General features: G+C 45.5%; 1 protein-coding gene across 1 annotated transcript in view; it reads left to right on the top strand.

Annotated features, from left to right (window-relative positions):
• Window positions 1-13,947: 13,947 nt before the first annotated feature.
• Window positions 13,948-16,632, top strand: part of PITX2 (paired like homeodomain 2) — a 191,920-nt gene continuing 189,235 nt past the window's right edge. Inside the window, exon 1 of the mRNA XM_085635704.1 lies at window positions 13,948-13,966. The gene's annotated coding sequence lies outside the window, so the exon portion shown is untranslated. The remainder of the gene's footprint in view (window positions 13,967-16,632) is intronic.

Raw genomic sequence — 16,632 nt, 5'->3', positions numbered from 1 at the left:
AAGTGGGGTGCTTTGTGGGAGTGACAGCAGCCGTCTAACAAAATTAGATTCCAATTTGGAGATTTCAAGACTAGCAGAATGTCCCCACAGCTCTCCACCATAGAGTGCTGCAGCCCTGGCTTGAGTTTTGTAAATCTCCAGGGCTGGACTTACTGGCTTAAATGTAGATGAATTTGAAGCCTTCAAAATGCCACCCACCAGTTGAGACAGCTTTAAACGGGATTTTGCTTGTTGTGGGCCCCAAAAGAGGTTTTCATGCAGTGTTACCCCGAGATACTGGAACATAGTGACCCTTTCCAACCTTACAGACCCCAGGGTCGGGTTTAGACGCGTAGATGCCGAGGGGTTGAATATCATATACTTTGTTTTATCTGCATTTATCTCAAGGCCCCTGGATCTGCAAAAGTCCCCAAACCCGTCCAATATCCGTTGTATCCCCATAGGGGATTTGGAGAGCAGGAGGGTGTCATCAGCAAACATAATTGCTGGTATCCTCCTGCCCGCCAACCTTGGTGCATCATTGTTAGGGAGACTGTCAAGATGCAAAATTACACCGTTGACATAGAGGCAGAACAGGGTTGGTGCTAAGACACAACCCTGTCTCACCCCCCTGCCAACTGGGAACCTAGATGACAATGCCCCGTTCCTTCCGCATCTGACCTGAGCAAAATTCCCGTCATAGAGCCTTATCAATATATGCAGAATTTGTGGTGGTACACCCAACTCCTAGAGAACCACCCACAATTTCTTCCTTGGTACTAAATCAAATGCGGCCCTGAGGTCCACAAATACCATGTAGAGGCTGCCACCCTTGATCTTTGCCGTTTTCCAATAAAGGAGAATAAGGCGAAAGACCTGGTCCATGGTAGATGTGTTCCTCCTGAACCCTGCTTGGAGATGACTTAGAACCTTATGTTCCTACATCCAGTCCAGAAGATGGTCTAATACAAGCCGTGCAAAGAGTTTTTGGGGGACATTGATCAGGCTTATTGGCCTGTAGTTGGCTGGGAGCAAAGGAGAACCCTTTTTGAAGATTGGGACTATTTCCGCCCCCAGCCAGGTACAGGGAACCTCCATACACTTTACAATTGCATCAAAAAGAATGAGCAGGTAAAGAGCCCAAATCTCGGGTTCGTGCTTAAATAAGTCCCCAGAAAGTCTATCTAAACCTGGAGCCTTACCCATCGCAAGTCTCCCTATCGCCTTGTGCACTTCACCCAAAGTAAACTCCAAGGGGTCATGTTGTGCGTTTAAATCTATTGAACCAATAGCAGTTTGTGCACAGGGTTCTTCGCTGTAGAGAGCCTTAAAATGGGACTCCCAAATTAAGGCATCAATGTTTGATTCTACCGCAGCTTTTGGTTCCCCTGACCCTGTATTAATTAAAGACCAAAAGCAGCGTGCGTCTCTGAAATCCAGAGCCCGTGTTAAATTATGCCACCTATCCCAGGCCCATTCTCTCTTTGCATGTGCCATAACTTCTTTATAACGTCGTCTGAGAAATTGTATTTTGTTTTTCTCAGTGTCAGATTTAACTGCATGGATCAACTCGGTCTTGGCTTTTCTACATGCAGAGTTATACCAAGCTGATACAAGAGACCTATTCTTCCTTGTGGCTACCAAGGGGTTGAAGACGTCTCCTAGCCCGGTAACTAAATTTGCATGAATAGAACCTAGTTTCTCATTAAATTCTATAGACTTGAGTTGGCTAATCAGGCTGTCTACCTCTATAAATCGTGAGTGGACCAAATCATACATTTTTGCTAATTTCTCTGCTGAGTCTGCTATTTTACCCCATTTTACCCTTCGCCTGTTATTAGATAATACTAACATCCCTTCCCCCAAATTATCTATTCCTGAGATGGGAATTGTCATGGGGCCCGGGAACACCATATCCAGACAAAGAGCATTGTGGTCACTAACGGCCCTTGAAGTCACTCTAAAATCAAGAACCTTAGACCACATGCTCATCTCCACTAATATGTAGTCTATACGCGATTCCTGCCCCTTCCTATTAAAGGTACACACTGAAGGGCTATTGGACTGGGTACGCCCATTGCAGGACCTAAGAGAATTATTTAATGTAAAGGACATAATCTGAACCGCCAGAGGAGACCACAATTTTGGGCATGGTGATTGACATGGTGGGATCCCCCAGTAATCATCCTCGCCCATAAGGGCACCCTCTCTCATTCCTAAAAGCGGCTCAAACTGGCAATTGACGTCTCCCGCCACAAGAAGGCGACAGTTACCAGGCAGTGAACTGATAAAATTTGACAATTCATTTATGGTGGGCGATTCCATATTCAAACCAATTGGGCGAGAATACACATTCACAATGGCCAATTTATAAGCATTTGACCATTTGAGAAGTATACACTGGAGGTCTGCAGAGTGCGTAGACATAATCTCTGCTGTACAGCCCAGGTAGGCGGCTACCCAGATTGCAAGGCCACCTGACGGCCGTCCTCTTCCAGCCCACCTAGCAGGGACATAAAAAGTTGCGAAGCCCTCTCTATGATATTCCACCCTAGCCCAAGTCTCCTGGAAGAGACAGATGTCCTTGTGGTCCACTAAGGATCCCCACTCTATGCAATTTAACTTGTTTGATAAGCCCGCCACGTTCCAGGACAATATGGTCATCTTCTTTATCTTTGGAAGTGGCGGGCTTCCTGTATTGTCTCCCTCCACAGAATTCAGCTGGGGAGATATCGTTTCGTGAGGTAATACTAAAGTGTCCGGATTCTCAATGCCTGTTTCCAAGATAAGTCCCTCAGTAAATATATGTGAATCTATCTGAAGGCTAAACGGATCACTCTTGAACATCTCCACCTAAGCTAATTTTGTGGCCCAATTGAATTCATGTTCTTGCATTCGTCCCACTACAATGCAGTCAGTCTATCGCATCCAGGGTACTGAAACTATTCTGTAGGGTTGGGTAAGTCTGGACAAATGGCTGGCCATGCATACCCCTCTCTGGCCTGGACCCACGACGATAAGACACTAAAGTCCACCCACCATCCCGCTCATTCAAATTGCCTGGAGGATAGAAGAAAGACAGGGGGTATGACCCAATGGCTGACCAAGTACTGTTTTGGTTCCAGTTGCAAATATACTCAACAGTGCGAGGGTCCCTAAAATTTACCAAAACACAGTCGCCTGCTATGGTTTTAGGAGTGGGGCCCACCCATGAAAGCCTTCGAACCATCAATATTTCACTCGTGATATGTGAGGGTAATGGTCTATTAAGATTTAACCAATGAGTCACCTTGTTTATTAAAGACCTATATGGTTTCCGATCTGTTTTGCTTAGTTCGGGAATACCAGTTAAAACCACCAAGTACGGGCTAGTTTCCGGTGGTAGGTCAATTCTAGGAGCCGCTCGAGCAACTGCTACAGGCAGGGTTTGGCCACTCTCATTTTGATTTCCTAGACCAAAGGATGTATGGTTAGTCAGGCTATCAAGAGGGATATCACAAGAATCCTGGGTTCTCGTTGGGGGTATGTTATTGTAATCAATGGCGTCAGCATTGATAAAAGGAAGTTTGTGCACTGATGCCCCATCAAGTCTAGAAGTCATTACAATGTTTCCCTGCTCTGGACCTTTTAAATTATTTTTAGACATAGAGCCCCATATATCTTGGTCAATTTGGATGAGCCTCTTTTCAATACACCCCAATCTATCCTTTATCGGTGCAAGCCAGGCCCTAAATAAATCACCCATTTTAGACATTATAACTTGTTGAACCAAAGTAACATTTAGTGCGGGGCAGGGCACAGCCCCAGGGCTATGGCCAGTGCCCAAATCATTCAATGACCATGATCCCTGAGCAGCCTGATCATTCTGGGCACAACCCCCCTTATCTACAGTTATTATATCACTGTCAGCATGTGCTTTAACACGTTTAGATTTTTTCCCACCAGTCACAGATGTTGCGACACGCTTTCTTTTAGAGTTATTCCCCTTAGTGTTTTTCCGAGTTTGACTGATTAGTGAGTTCTCAAGAGGAGCCGCCACATTAGAAGTTTCGACAGTCAAAGGAACCTCTATTACTGGTTGAGAGACCAATAGTGAGGAACTATTCTGTTTGAGAGATAAAGGTGGGATATGCACAGTAACTGGGACTAACATTGAACCCTGAGAACAGACACGATCCGGGGTACGTGCATTGGCAATGTGTACCATTGAAGAACGTTTGGCCAGAGCAAGATCTTGTGATACACATCGCTCCATCAAAATTATCCCCTGGTCAATCACCGAGTTTGCCCTGGTAATAAAATTATCCAGGGTGCCTGTAAGCTGGCCCCTGGCAATCATTGTTTTGTTTCTCAGCTCCCGAGCTGCCATACCTGGGTGAGCTGTGCGCTGACGGGCGTACCGAAGCCAATTAATACATAGTTACTAGTGCCTGAAACCCACAACGTGATAGAAGTATATACCCACAGGTATCTAAACAAACTATAAAGGGATATGGCCCGGTCCAGTCTCTCGCGGTCTAAAACCGGCTAAAACGGGCCCGCCCTTGGCACGTGCTTCGCCCGGCGCGCACCCGCACGCGTCCCGCGATGCGTGTAATGGGTGCAGTTTTAAATGCAGGCAGGAGGCAGGAAATAATCAGGGGAAGAGACAGCAGCTGTGTGAAAGCTGAGGCTGCTGGACCTCGCAGTCCCTCAGTGAAAGCCCAATCCAGGAGAGTCCGTAAACAGTGTTCCTTCTGCGAGCGGCACCCGGGAAGCGGGGGCCGTGAGCAGTTTTAATGCAGGCAGGAGGCAGGAAACAATCTGGGGAAGAGGCAGCAGCTGTGTGAAAGCTGAGGCTGCTGGACCTCGCAGTCCCTCAGTGAAAGCCCAATCCAGGAGAGTCCGTAAACAGTGTTCCTTCTGCGAGCGGCCCCCGCTTCGAGGCAGGAAACAATCAGGGGAAGAGGCAGCAGCTGTGTGAAAGCTGAGGCTGCTGGACCTCGCAATCCCTCAGTGAAAGCCCAATCCAGGAGAGTCCGTAAACAGTGTTCCTTCTGCGAGCGGCTCCCACGAAGCGGGGGCCGTGAGCAGTTTTAATGCAGGCAGGAGGCAGGAAACAACCAGGGGAAGAGGCAGCAGCTGTGTGAAAGCTGAGGCTGCTGGACCTCGCAGTCCCTCAATGAAAGCCCAATCCAGGAGAGTCCGTAAACAATGTTGCTTCTGCGAGCAGCACCTCAATAATGAATTATGTATAAAAACTTTCATACTTTAATGTCTTTCTTATCTTTTTAAATAAAGTGTAGATTAATACATTGTACCTCAGCAAAAAATGGTTATTTATCTTTAGGATGCTTCTTTTCATAATTAAATTTTTTTAATGTATTTTGGGGGATTTATCCAGCAACCTTGGTTCAAGGGTGCCTGCGTATAGAGAGCGTCTAGATTTCAATGAAGGGTTGTGCTCTAAAGAAAGATTGTAAAGAAACAGAAAAGAAACATTCATTCTGGTTTAGGTGACACTTGGTCCCTCAGAAACATATTGTGTTTTTTTGATTTATTAAGTATGTGCTCAAAACATGGTAAAGTGAAAATAGGGAAAGGCAGAGTTCACTTTTATTAAATGTTTAGTTTTAAAAGTTCAAAACAGGTTAAAGGGGTGATTTCTTGCAATACAACTTAATTACATGCACTGGCACAAAATGGTAGGTTACCAGAGTATTTTATTTTACCTTCTCAATTCGATTATGATCAATATATCAAGTCCTATGTAGCGTCTTTTTGGTATTCATAATCTGTGGAAAGAATGTGATGAGGTAGGTATGAGTCTCTGGAAAAATTAGGCACATATGTAACCTGTAGGGCCAGCAAATCCACATGTTTTTTTGAGGTTCGTCTCCATATAGGACCTAAGGATAACAGATCAGTAAGTAAAGGGCTCTATAAACCACATGGGGGGCATATTTACAACGAAATGGCGCAGCCCTACAAGTAAATTAGCTGTGCCGCATCATTTCAAAATCGTTGGGAAGCACCGTATTTGCAAGAATATGGCACACCCCTGTGTTTTCCCTTGCACCGCTGCTAAAAAAGCTGCCTAGATCCAGCGCAGGCACCCTTCCATAGTCATACTTCACACCATAGTGTAAAATTATAGGTTATGTGGCCAAGTTTTCAAAGCCGTCAAAGCCGTTCTGAAATGGAGATGCAGCTGTATTTTCCGCAATGTGACCGGAAGAGTAATCCATAGTTTAGTGGCTGCCACTGAAAAAACCCTACCTCCTGACCAAGCTCAGTGGAATTTAGGAACCGAAAGGAGGAAGGCATCCTGTGAACAAACAGACCGACTTGGAGCTTAGAGGCTAAATGTATTCCTCAGATAGAGCGGTCCAGAGTTAAGTATGTCTCTGTGGAAAATGCAGAGAGACATAAAAGTAATACTTTTAGCGCTTGGGAGTCAGTGCAACATATGTAAGGCAGAGGAAGATGAGGCATGTTTAGGCAAACCAAGAGCTAGTTTGGCAGCCGTATTTTGAATACGTTGACAATAATCCACTATGCCCTGCAGGCAGGGACAGAGAATTGTAGTAACCCAGGTGACTACGGATGGTCTCCTGGACCACTATCAGGTGTACTGAAGTGGGGAGGAGGAGGACAATTTTCCACAGGAGAAAGCATAAAAATGTCAGATGGTTAGCCAGCCGTTCCAGCATCAGGTTTTCATCCAAATGAAAGCCAAGGTTTTTTAGGGATTTAGCTAGATTAGGGGAATCAAACCAATTAGGAGGCCAGTCATTGGAAGGAAAAGCTATCCGGAGAGGTGTGCTAAACCCAGAGGACCTCAGGCTTATCAGTATTAAACTTCAAGGCACTGATTTGTAGCTTCGAAGACGAATAGGTCATGCAATGATGGAAAGACGCAAGCAAGATTGACCCCATCCTATCCAAGGCAAGGATGATTTGAGTGCCATCAGCATAATTCATACAGGTGACACCAAATGACCTGGCCAGAGTAGCCAATGAACGGAAATAAATATTGAACAGTGTGGGGTGTGAGAAGTTGACCTGGTATATGCTGACCACTAATTAAAGTGGGCACCTTGTACCAGTCCAAACAACCCTTATTGATGATTAGGTTAAAGACAACTTTGATAGAGAGCTATCCTAGTGGTAGCTGTGGAGAGCAGCCTTCAGGCTAAGTCTCAAAGGAATGTAAAGCAGCTTGTTTTACCAGATCAGAACCTCCTGAATGACCAAATGAAAGGAGAACCAAACAAGAGATATATAAAATATAATGTATGTATTACTAAACACTCTCTACTAACCTCTTTATGAGATTAGAGCACAAAGCACACAATATTAAATCACTAGAACAGTAAATAGCACAATACACAGCGGGCTCCAGGGGGAGACCGAACCATATACTAAGAAAGTGGTATAACAACCTCGACTTAACTAGACACATTGCCTAGAGCATGTAGAATCACTGGGACCCCAAGGAACCACCCACAGTAGTGGCACAGGGGACCCACGGAGGACGGGTGCAGTGTGAGAACACAGGTACAAGCTCCGTACAACCCTATGGGAAAGTCGCGGGTGGAAAATTACAGTTTAAGGACACTTTGGAGAGGACATCAAGCAAACCCTTTGGAACATAGAAGGTTCTAAGGCCAGCACCCTTGTGAGTACCGAGGTACCCGTGTTACCTATCCCAGAGGAGCCGGGTGAATAGGGGTCAAGTGGTGTTGGAAACCCTCGTTGTTTTCAATGGCGTGATGCGAAGAAGTGCTGCGGCCGGGAAGATGAAAAGTGTCCGGTGCAATCCAAGCCTGGATCTGAGGTCAGAAGAACCTGAAAGCAGAGGGGACAGAGTCTGGGTCACTTCAGGGTGACCAGGGGCTCAGTAGACGAATGCCCACTGATGTCGGGTGCTTCACGTGAGAAGATTGGATTCTTGACTCTGCAGCAACGGGGACCAGGAGACTTCGACATTGACCAAAGTCCGGAGGTGAGCTGTCCCACAAAGGATGTCGAGTGCTGGGGGGTCAGTGTCCGGATCGAACACCCACAAGCCTTGGCAACTGCAACCCACGCAGGCAGAGGAAACAAGCTACGGTGAGGACCAGCAAGGTCCTGGGTAGTCTCCAAGCAATGGAGAGTCAGGGCATGTCTGGAGCAACCAGGAAAGCCCAAGGAAAGTCAAATTTACCTTCACAGGGACCCACAGGCTAACAGACCAGGGATCACGAAGGGAACTCAAGCTGAATCACAAAATACCAGCCCACGGAACACTTGTGGAGTGTAGGCTGGAAATCTTCACTGGAAATACTGCTTGGGGTCAGGACTACTTGTAGCCCAAAGTACAGCCTCAGTAATTGCCAAAAAGCAGCATATGCTGCTGCAAAAGTACACAGTGCACAGGGGTTCGGGCTGCACGGTCCCCAAGAGGGATACTGGCCTCAGAATTGCTGAGAGGTCAGATCAACCTCAGGGACATTCGGGAACCCACCTCCTGTGTTGCAGAAATCTTCGGAGTCCTCAGGAGCTCGGGAGTTGCAAACCAATCAGATGCGTTTAGGTGCCTGCTGCTGCAGGGGAGTAACTCCTTCACTCCAAGGGAGATTCTTCAGTCATCCAGCGAAGTATAGATCATCGAAGTACTTGGTTTCTGTAGCAGAGTTTAGTCCAGGTCAAATCTAAAGTCCTGTAATCAGGGTTCCTACTTTATACCCAAGGAAGGGGTGGGACAAACTCTGGGGACCAACCTATAAGAGGGTCAGGACAGAGGGGTGGCTACACCCATGTCCTTCGTCCAGTTTCGCGCCAGAGCAGGAGCAAATGGCTCCTGCAACCGGTTTGAACTGGACACCAAATGTTCCCCCAGTGCAGGTTTTCAAACACTCTCAGAGTGCACCCACCCAGCCCCAATACACTAAATCCTGTCTGGGAGGTGGTCACACCTCCCTGTGACAGGAAATCTATAGTCAAGCCTTCCCCTGCTCGAGCTTGGCTCAGCAGCAGGAGGGCAGACTTGTGTCTGTGGCTGGCAGCATCCATTTTGTGATGCCCAGGTCGAGAAAGCTGGTACCGGGTACCGGTGTTTCACATAGGTCCCTCTAGAAGGGTGAAATCATACCTCCCACACCAGTTACTAGTGTGGAGGTATGATTCCAAGGTGTTTGACACTAAACACAACATGTTTCTAAGCAGCCGTTTTAAAGTTAGCAATATACCGCAAGGTTATAATGCACTTAAATATATATGGTTGGGTGCATCACAAACAACCCCAGAAAATCGGTTCCGAAGGATGCAGAGGGGCTCTGCTCATGCAGGGGCACCCTCTCACATAAAACCTAGCACCCTGCCTTCAGGATTGATAAGGCCTGCCATAGGGGTGACTGATAGGTTTATATGTGCAGTGATTTAGAATAGATAAAATGAACCTATATCTAAGTAAGGGGTCATGCACCACCTTACACAGGCTGCAGTAGCAGACCTGTGGTGTCAGTTTGAAGGGATAATACATGCTGCAGCCCCTGGGAGGCCTCTGGGGTACCTATGCCCTGGGTACATGGTGTAACATATACTAGGGACTGATAAGGGTGCCCCAGTATCCAATCTCGAGTGTACCTAATGTACATGCAATCAATTTAGAGGAGAAAGCAGCTAGACTGGGGTCCTGGATAGCAGGATCCCAGTCAGTCTAAGTCAAATCAGTGATACATCAGCAAAAGTGGGGTAACTATAAGAAGCAGATCCTACTCTCCTACATGGGACTTAAAGCAGACCCTGGGGAACATCTTGACTCAAAGCCATATAGGGCAACAAAAATGAAGGGAGATACACTGCGCGGTGTCTAACCTCTATATAGGATATGCACCATTGATAAGCTGTCCCTCCAATTCAGGCCTCCATCAGTCTGGATAAAGAATAGGACACAGTATCGCAAGTGACAGACAAGTCTTAATGGATCTGCCTTGTCTTCATACATTCTCAGGTCCTCTAAAACCCACAAAAGTGCGCTTTCAGTGCTTTATGGGTTAAAAAACATGACACTGTTCCATGCAGAGTGTTAACATGCTTCCCAACGACTGTGACAGCAAAGGAAGGAGAGAGATGGGACGGAAATTGATACGTTTCGTCTGATCCTCATTAGGATTTTTTAACAGAGGTGATGATTACTGCCGGTTTCCATTCTGTGGGGTCCTAAGCGATGGTTAGGGAGCTATTGAAAATGGCTAACAGGTTGTGAGAGAGCAGTCTTGGCCAAATTCCATAATTTAGGCGAAACAGAGTCCAAAGGAGAGCCAGACTTGGTAGAGGCTGTAATAGTGTAAACTGTCCAGATTTGGCACGCAAAATCAATTTCATAGCCATTTCCTATATGTATATCCTTACAAGAGCTTTCAGTCAGCTCTCTTTATTCATTGGACTGTCAGTCAGTCATTGTGTCATTCACATTTTTGTTACACCCACCACAACACACAGTAAGGTACTCAGAGTCAGCCAATTTAAGCCATCAGCACTATGTGCACTTACACACAAAAGGAAGGCCTCTTGTAGACTTTTACAAAAGCCCTCCAGAAGCATTGGCAAAGTCAATAGCTGGCAGCCATCGCTAGACCTATTATCTTTGCAAGTACTTGTTGTCGTTGGTACCTAATTTGTTTTTCCTTTTAATGAACTTGATTTTGACCTTGTACTCCTTAGTTTACTATGTCCACGTTACTTCTTCTAGTTCTGTGTACTCTCTTAACCCTTCTTGAAAATAAGTCTTCAGCTTTATACATGGTCAATATTCAGTTCGATCAGGCTTTGGTTTGCCTCTGCAGAGTCCCGATAAACAGGTTGTTGTTGGAACGTAAACATGGTACATCTAAATGTTTATTCACCAATCCCAGCCTGCCAAAAGCAATAGCAACCTTGAGCATAACCTTTATAAGAAATCAGTTGGGCCGTATTGCATAGAGTGTTCCGGGGCGCAACAGGCGTTTGTGCATGCTTTGCACATCCCCGGGGCACTTTGGTATTACAGAAGGGGCCCAGACACATGTGCGGCCCGCTCTGTAATACCGAAAGCGGTTGCGCACATAAAGCACCAGCTCTATCTTCAATGGGGCATGCCCTCATTTGTATGTTGGTGTGCCCATGCAAATGTGGGAATCTCTTTGCCTCTGTGTATTACCGACTTGGGCGTAGAGGCAAAAAATCCCTCAGGAGGCTCACTGACAGTGTGCCATTTAAAAGGTGGTGCACTGTCAGTGCTCCTCCTGGAGAGCAGCCCTCTGCAGGAGGAAAAGGAGGTGCTATGGACCTCCCAGACATCCCCTTGCCAGCAGGTGCAATCACTGACTGCACCTGCCAGCAAGGGGATCTCTAATCCCCTTTGAAAGTGCTGGTGGGTTACCGCCTGCACAGTGAAATACAGAGCGGCTTCAAACCAGCTGCCCTGTATTTCACCTAAATGCGCTGCCCCCAGGGCACCCCGTGTTCGCGGCTGCCCAGGGGGCATCACATTCATGGTAATAGGGCGAATTTTCCTTGTTTGCGCCGAGTGCAACATTTTAAAGGTGCACCCGGTGCAAACAGTAAAAATGCGACTACACCATAATACGGCCCCAGTTATGCTCGGGTTGACTATTTCTGTCTACTGTGTGCATTTCAAAGTGAGCTGGAATGGCAACTGCGTGATTTATTGTTTGGCACGTTCACCTAGAGGCTTGTGGGAATAGCATGAATGGTGATCCCTCAATTATCCACTGAATTTTGATAGCCTCCTACTTAGATCACAACAAATGTGCATACAACAGAAGGAAAGGGGGGAATGGTTTCTTCTGGTATTCTGAAGGATGCTGAAGAATGGTTTTCCCGGTCTTCTCAACGGGATTCGGCAAACGTATTTAGGCACTTGGTAGATACATAAACAACAGTAGGGTCATGTTCTTACCTTCTCCTACAATTAGATGGATTAGTTTTGTTATTGCCACAATCCAGGGCACATGCCCACCTTTCAGTCAAATCACACAGACCTCAACCCAGTTGTATCAAAGGCATGCAGGGCAAAATGGCAGGCAGAGTACCAGGTTGGTCTCAGAGACAAATTCGGATGGTGGTTTTTTACAACCCTTTCCTATTTTACTGCAAAGAGAAAGCTGAAAGCTATGAGTGAAGACTGCTTTCGGCTTAGGCATTAGGTATGGCTTCGAGATTCAGGCCTATTTCCACAACATAATGCCTTTCTTGCTCCATTTTTCCAATTTAATGTGCAGCAATTCTAATCGCCCCCTTCCTAATCCACACCCCTATTTTATACTAAAATGGCATCAACAAAATATGGGCTCATTGGTTTCATGCTATTAAACTGTTATGTAACTTCCTCTGAGTCCAAAACAGCCAAGGTATTGTTGTGTTTCGATTTAGATTTCCGTACATAGGTTTTCCTAAATCATGTCCTTTTAGAGGCACAATTCGCTTTGCCCTTACTTAGGCATAGAATCCCAGCCCTTATTTAGGCATTAGCCATGCTATCCAAATACAGGCATGGTCACCTACATCCGTCCATCCCCACGTCAAACAAGTTCTTAGAAACCAGACCCTCAAGCCATTGGGATTTTCCCTAGCTAGAATTATTTATTTCTCCAAGAACTCATCTATTATGCATGAACTACTATTCCTTAGGGGTTCATTCATGACGTCTCCCTCTGCCCGACTTTACGTCAATGCTAACATTCCTAAGCACCTCCCAGGTATAAATATACCTTCCCTTACCATGGCAAACCACGGCTCGGCTACACAGCTTGATACGGCTCACCGTGGCAAGTTCGGAAGAATTTGAGTCCCCGCCTGACGCACTGACCAGGCGCTGTCAACCCTGCTCGCAGAGAATCCAGCTTCCAGTGTTCTGACTCCCTTCGCAGGGTGTGAGAGTTTGAGACCAGGAAAGAGATTCACACCTCTCTCATTCTAAGGTATGGAGCTGACTAGAACCTAGAGGGACTCTTGGCATACAAGCTTAGCATATGCAAAACTATAGCTTATCATACTATAGAATATGGCACCTACTTCTTACCTTGTACTACACTTAGGTTAGGTACACTGGGCTAGAACTATTTAGAAGCATAAAATGAGTATCCACTTTTTAAACTATGTTATTTATGTATGTGTATATGAAATATATGTCATAGCTAAAAGACAATGCTGTTGCAGTATTATTTCTTCTTACTGCTTACACTGTATGTATTATATCTCACATACTGTCTTGCGATTGTAACAGCTCATATCTCTTACATGAGAAACAAGACTGTTCAATAAATCCTTTTATTGAAATGCCCGTCTATCTATCTCTGTGTAACTCTGAAGAAACTAAACATGCACGATTGACTGAGTGAAACTGTTTTCTGTTGTTTCCACGATTCTGAGACATGTTCCGATTCTAAGGGAAACAAAGTTGTCATGTTTATGCGGTTGTCAGAAACTACTCCCTTATTGTTTATTTAAGAAGTTTCTAGTGTCCTCTGAGTTAGCTGGCACACAAAGTAATTAAGTTTAATGTACTCGATAAAGGCATACTGACCTCAGTCCTATGCCACAACTATAGTGTATATTATTCCAATGCGCAGATATAAGGGAAATAGGAACTACACTACAGTATCTGGTTGTAGGAAACAGTTACTATCTTGTTATCAAGATATTTTCTTTTTCGTTAAAACAGATCTTGTGGTTCCACTTGTGTAATTTGCAGTTTGTTTGAGGCAATATATCCTTCCCTCTCTCTTATTTTGCAGAGGCTCGTCATCTTTTAGTTTTTAGGGCTGTTTGTGTTTTCTTCTTAAATTTCCTAGTAGTACATGTTGCATGCACTAACCTGTCTTCATTTTTTTTATCTGCAGGTTCAGCCGCTGAAACAATTTAATGGCTCAAGATCCGATTCCCAGAAGGATCTCTCTTGAGGAAAAGCTGGAAGGGGGCACCACAAAATGTGCACCAAGCATTCAAAAGGAATCAATAGGTAAGAAATGAGAAGCCCAGACCCAGAGGTTTGCGGTAATTTGTTGATAGCATTTCAAGCATGTCCCAGAGAACAATGCTATCGAGAAGGTCCTGCAGTCTCATGGGATGTGAATATTGTTCCTATACTGCCCACATACATGTACCCCATTTGAGCAAGGCTTGGTATGATTTGGGATTTCTGGGCTTGAGGCCAGAATTCTGCCTGAGCTTCAGATGACTTCAAATGCATCAGAAGGAATGTTTGGAGTGATTATGACAGCACACACTCCCAAGGACCATTTCCAGGGACCCTAAACAAGACCTAGTTTAAAGAAAAGGGCATGGGTACTGCATACTAAGGGGGTGATTAGGATGGCGGGCGGACTTAAGTCTGCCCGCCAACCTAGCGATAACGGGACCACCCGCCAGCCATGCGGCGGTCTCACCACCCCAATCATGATGCGACCGCCACTGCGGTGGTCGCATGAGGCATTTCAACATTGCGGAGGGTCTGCTGGCTGCAGCACCCCCCGCAATGGTGAAATGCCATGCTGTGCATTGCCATGCACAACATGGCAGGCACCGCGCGGTGCCTGCCACCTTGTGTATGGCCTTGTGCATGGCACCTTGTGGAGTGCAAGTGCCGCCTCCCACCCCCCAGGAGCCCGCAACGGGCCCCCAAAGTAAATCTCTGCCAGCCTCTCCATGGCTGCAACTCCGCCATGGAAAGGCGTTGAATGCCACACATCCTATGATGCGTCCACCGCGATACCGCCGCCATTATAATATGGCGGGGGGTAAATCAGGTTGCGATGGTGGGTGGCTTGCCACTGCCGGGCCGGGGTTGGCGATCTGCCCGCCATCCTAATCAACCCTTAAGTTTGGAGCTTAATTATATTCAAGGGCGTACAGAGGCAGAAAATAGTCCCAGGCACATAAATAAAAATGACCACTATTAGTGAATCAAATAGCTACAAAAGTGACCCACATTTGCAAATTAGATCATTTTGAACTTGTAAAGACACACGGTGTAGGCGCCCTTCAGGCTACACGAGATTACATGCATCTGCGCTTGCTGCAGGTGATATTTGTTGTAATATTGGGAAAATCTACGGCAAAAAAGTGGCCCACCACACCCTAAAATAGGGCCACACACAGCCAAATAAACGGCCCACACACTGACCTTTCAGACCACCCCTCCTGCCACTACAGATTGCCCTATAAGCCTGTCCGACACTGAGTATTTTGTAGGGGTCCCGGTGGCTTATCTTTGGAGCGTAACCATTGCAATTCACTATGTAAAATACTTTGCGTTGAACTCAGCTTGAATCAATAAGAGCTTTTACCTTTAAAAAAATTCCATGTTCTAGTAATAGAGATGGTGGCAAGCTGTTACTAGTATGGCAGTGGAATAAACAATGGGCCATATTTCTAAAGTGTTGTATCACTTTTGCACCAAGCAACAGCGTGCATGCGCAACACAACCCTTAAGTCCGATTTATCAAGCCAAACAAGGCCACCTTGCGTGTCCTTAAGTTGCTTGATAAATTTGGAGTAACACAATGCAGCACAAATCACTGCGTTGTGTTACTCCCACGGAGGTGTTCCATGGGTGGTTCATGGGTGTTCCCATGCACTACCCATGGATTTGGCGCATTCCAAGATTTACCATAAGTGGTAAACCTGGGAATGCGTCAAAACTGCTATGCATTCTCCTTGGTTTATCCTCTTACTATGTGTGCTGCATATTGCAGCACACATAGAAAGAGGGAAATTCCTCAGGGAATTGTTTTGTGCAGGAAGGTGTCCTTTATTTTAAATCTATAGCCATAGGATAAACAATCCTGATAACTCTATAAGGCCAAGGGGGAATTATCATGTTCCTTTTAATTTTAAATATTGTATAGTCAATGAAACCTTGTTTCAGCCTGCCAGAGGAGGTGTGGTACAGCCTTCATCAACTGGAGGTTTTTATAAGCATTCTTGGCACCGTGAAAAGTTGTCTTAAATGCTTTATTATGGGAGATTTCAATTGTTTTCCCTAAAATACGACTTCTGGAAATTCTCTTAGAGGTCGATATATATCATAAGAAGCATTAAAATAGGGAGTATCTCAAAGATACATGATGTTCTGTGTGTTAGGCAAAGTCTACATCCACCCAACCCACTACATACCAGAGTAAAATTCATCAATTTTGGTAAGTGTATTAACTAAGAGTACTGTAGTGTCAAAATCTTTGCATTTCAGGAGATTTATTTTAAAATCATTTGACATACTTAACCATAGGAAGGGTGGTACTGGTATTTTTTGGAGTAGCACTATGCTGTTAAAATGAAAGCTCTTGGGTTGAGTGAACACCTCACTATTCTGGACAAACCTCTATTGAAACGCCCACACATGGATTGCTGAACCAATTGCTTGTTTTCTTGTCACTAGGATGCTCAGGAAAATTCGAACTCCAAGACCCACTGTTGTAAGTCGGATGGGAATGAACAATTCTTCCACTTGGCACAACAAAATGTTTGATGGGATTCTAGAATACCCCACAAAGTTTCCTGAATTTTGGGTAAACAGTATACTAAGTCTATAGGCTCTGTGTGTATCTAGTTAAATCAGAAAACTCTTGTATCAGTGTCATCTTAATGATTTGGGGGACCCTGGGCAAGAAATAATTTGAGGGATGC

This window comes from Triturus cristatus, chromosome 2_1 (assembly GCF_964204655.1).
Source record: "Triturus cristatus chromosome 2_1, aTriCri1.1, whole genome shotgun sequence".
In the NCBI taxonomy this organism is placed as follows: Eukaryota; Metazoa; Chordata; class Amphibia; order Caudata; family Salamandridae; genus Triturus; species Triturus cristatus.
This window is presented reverse-complemented; position numbering and strand designations above follow the sequence as displayed.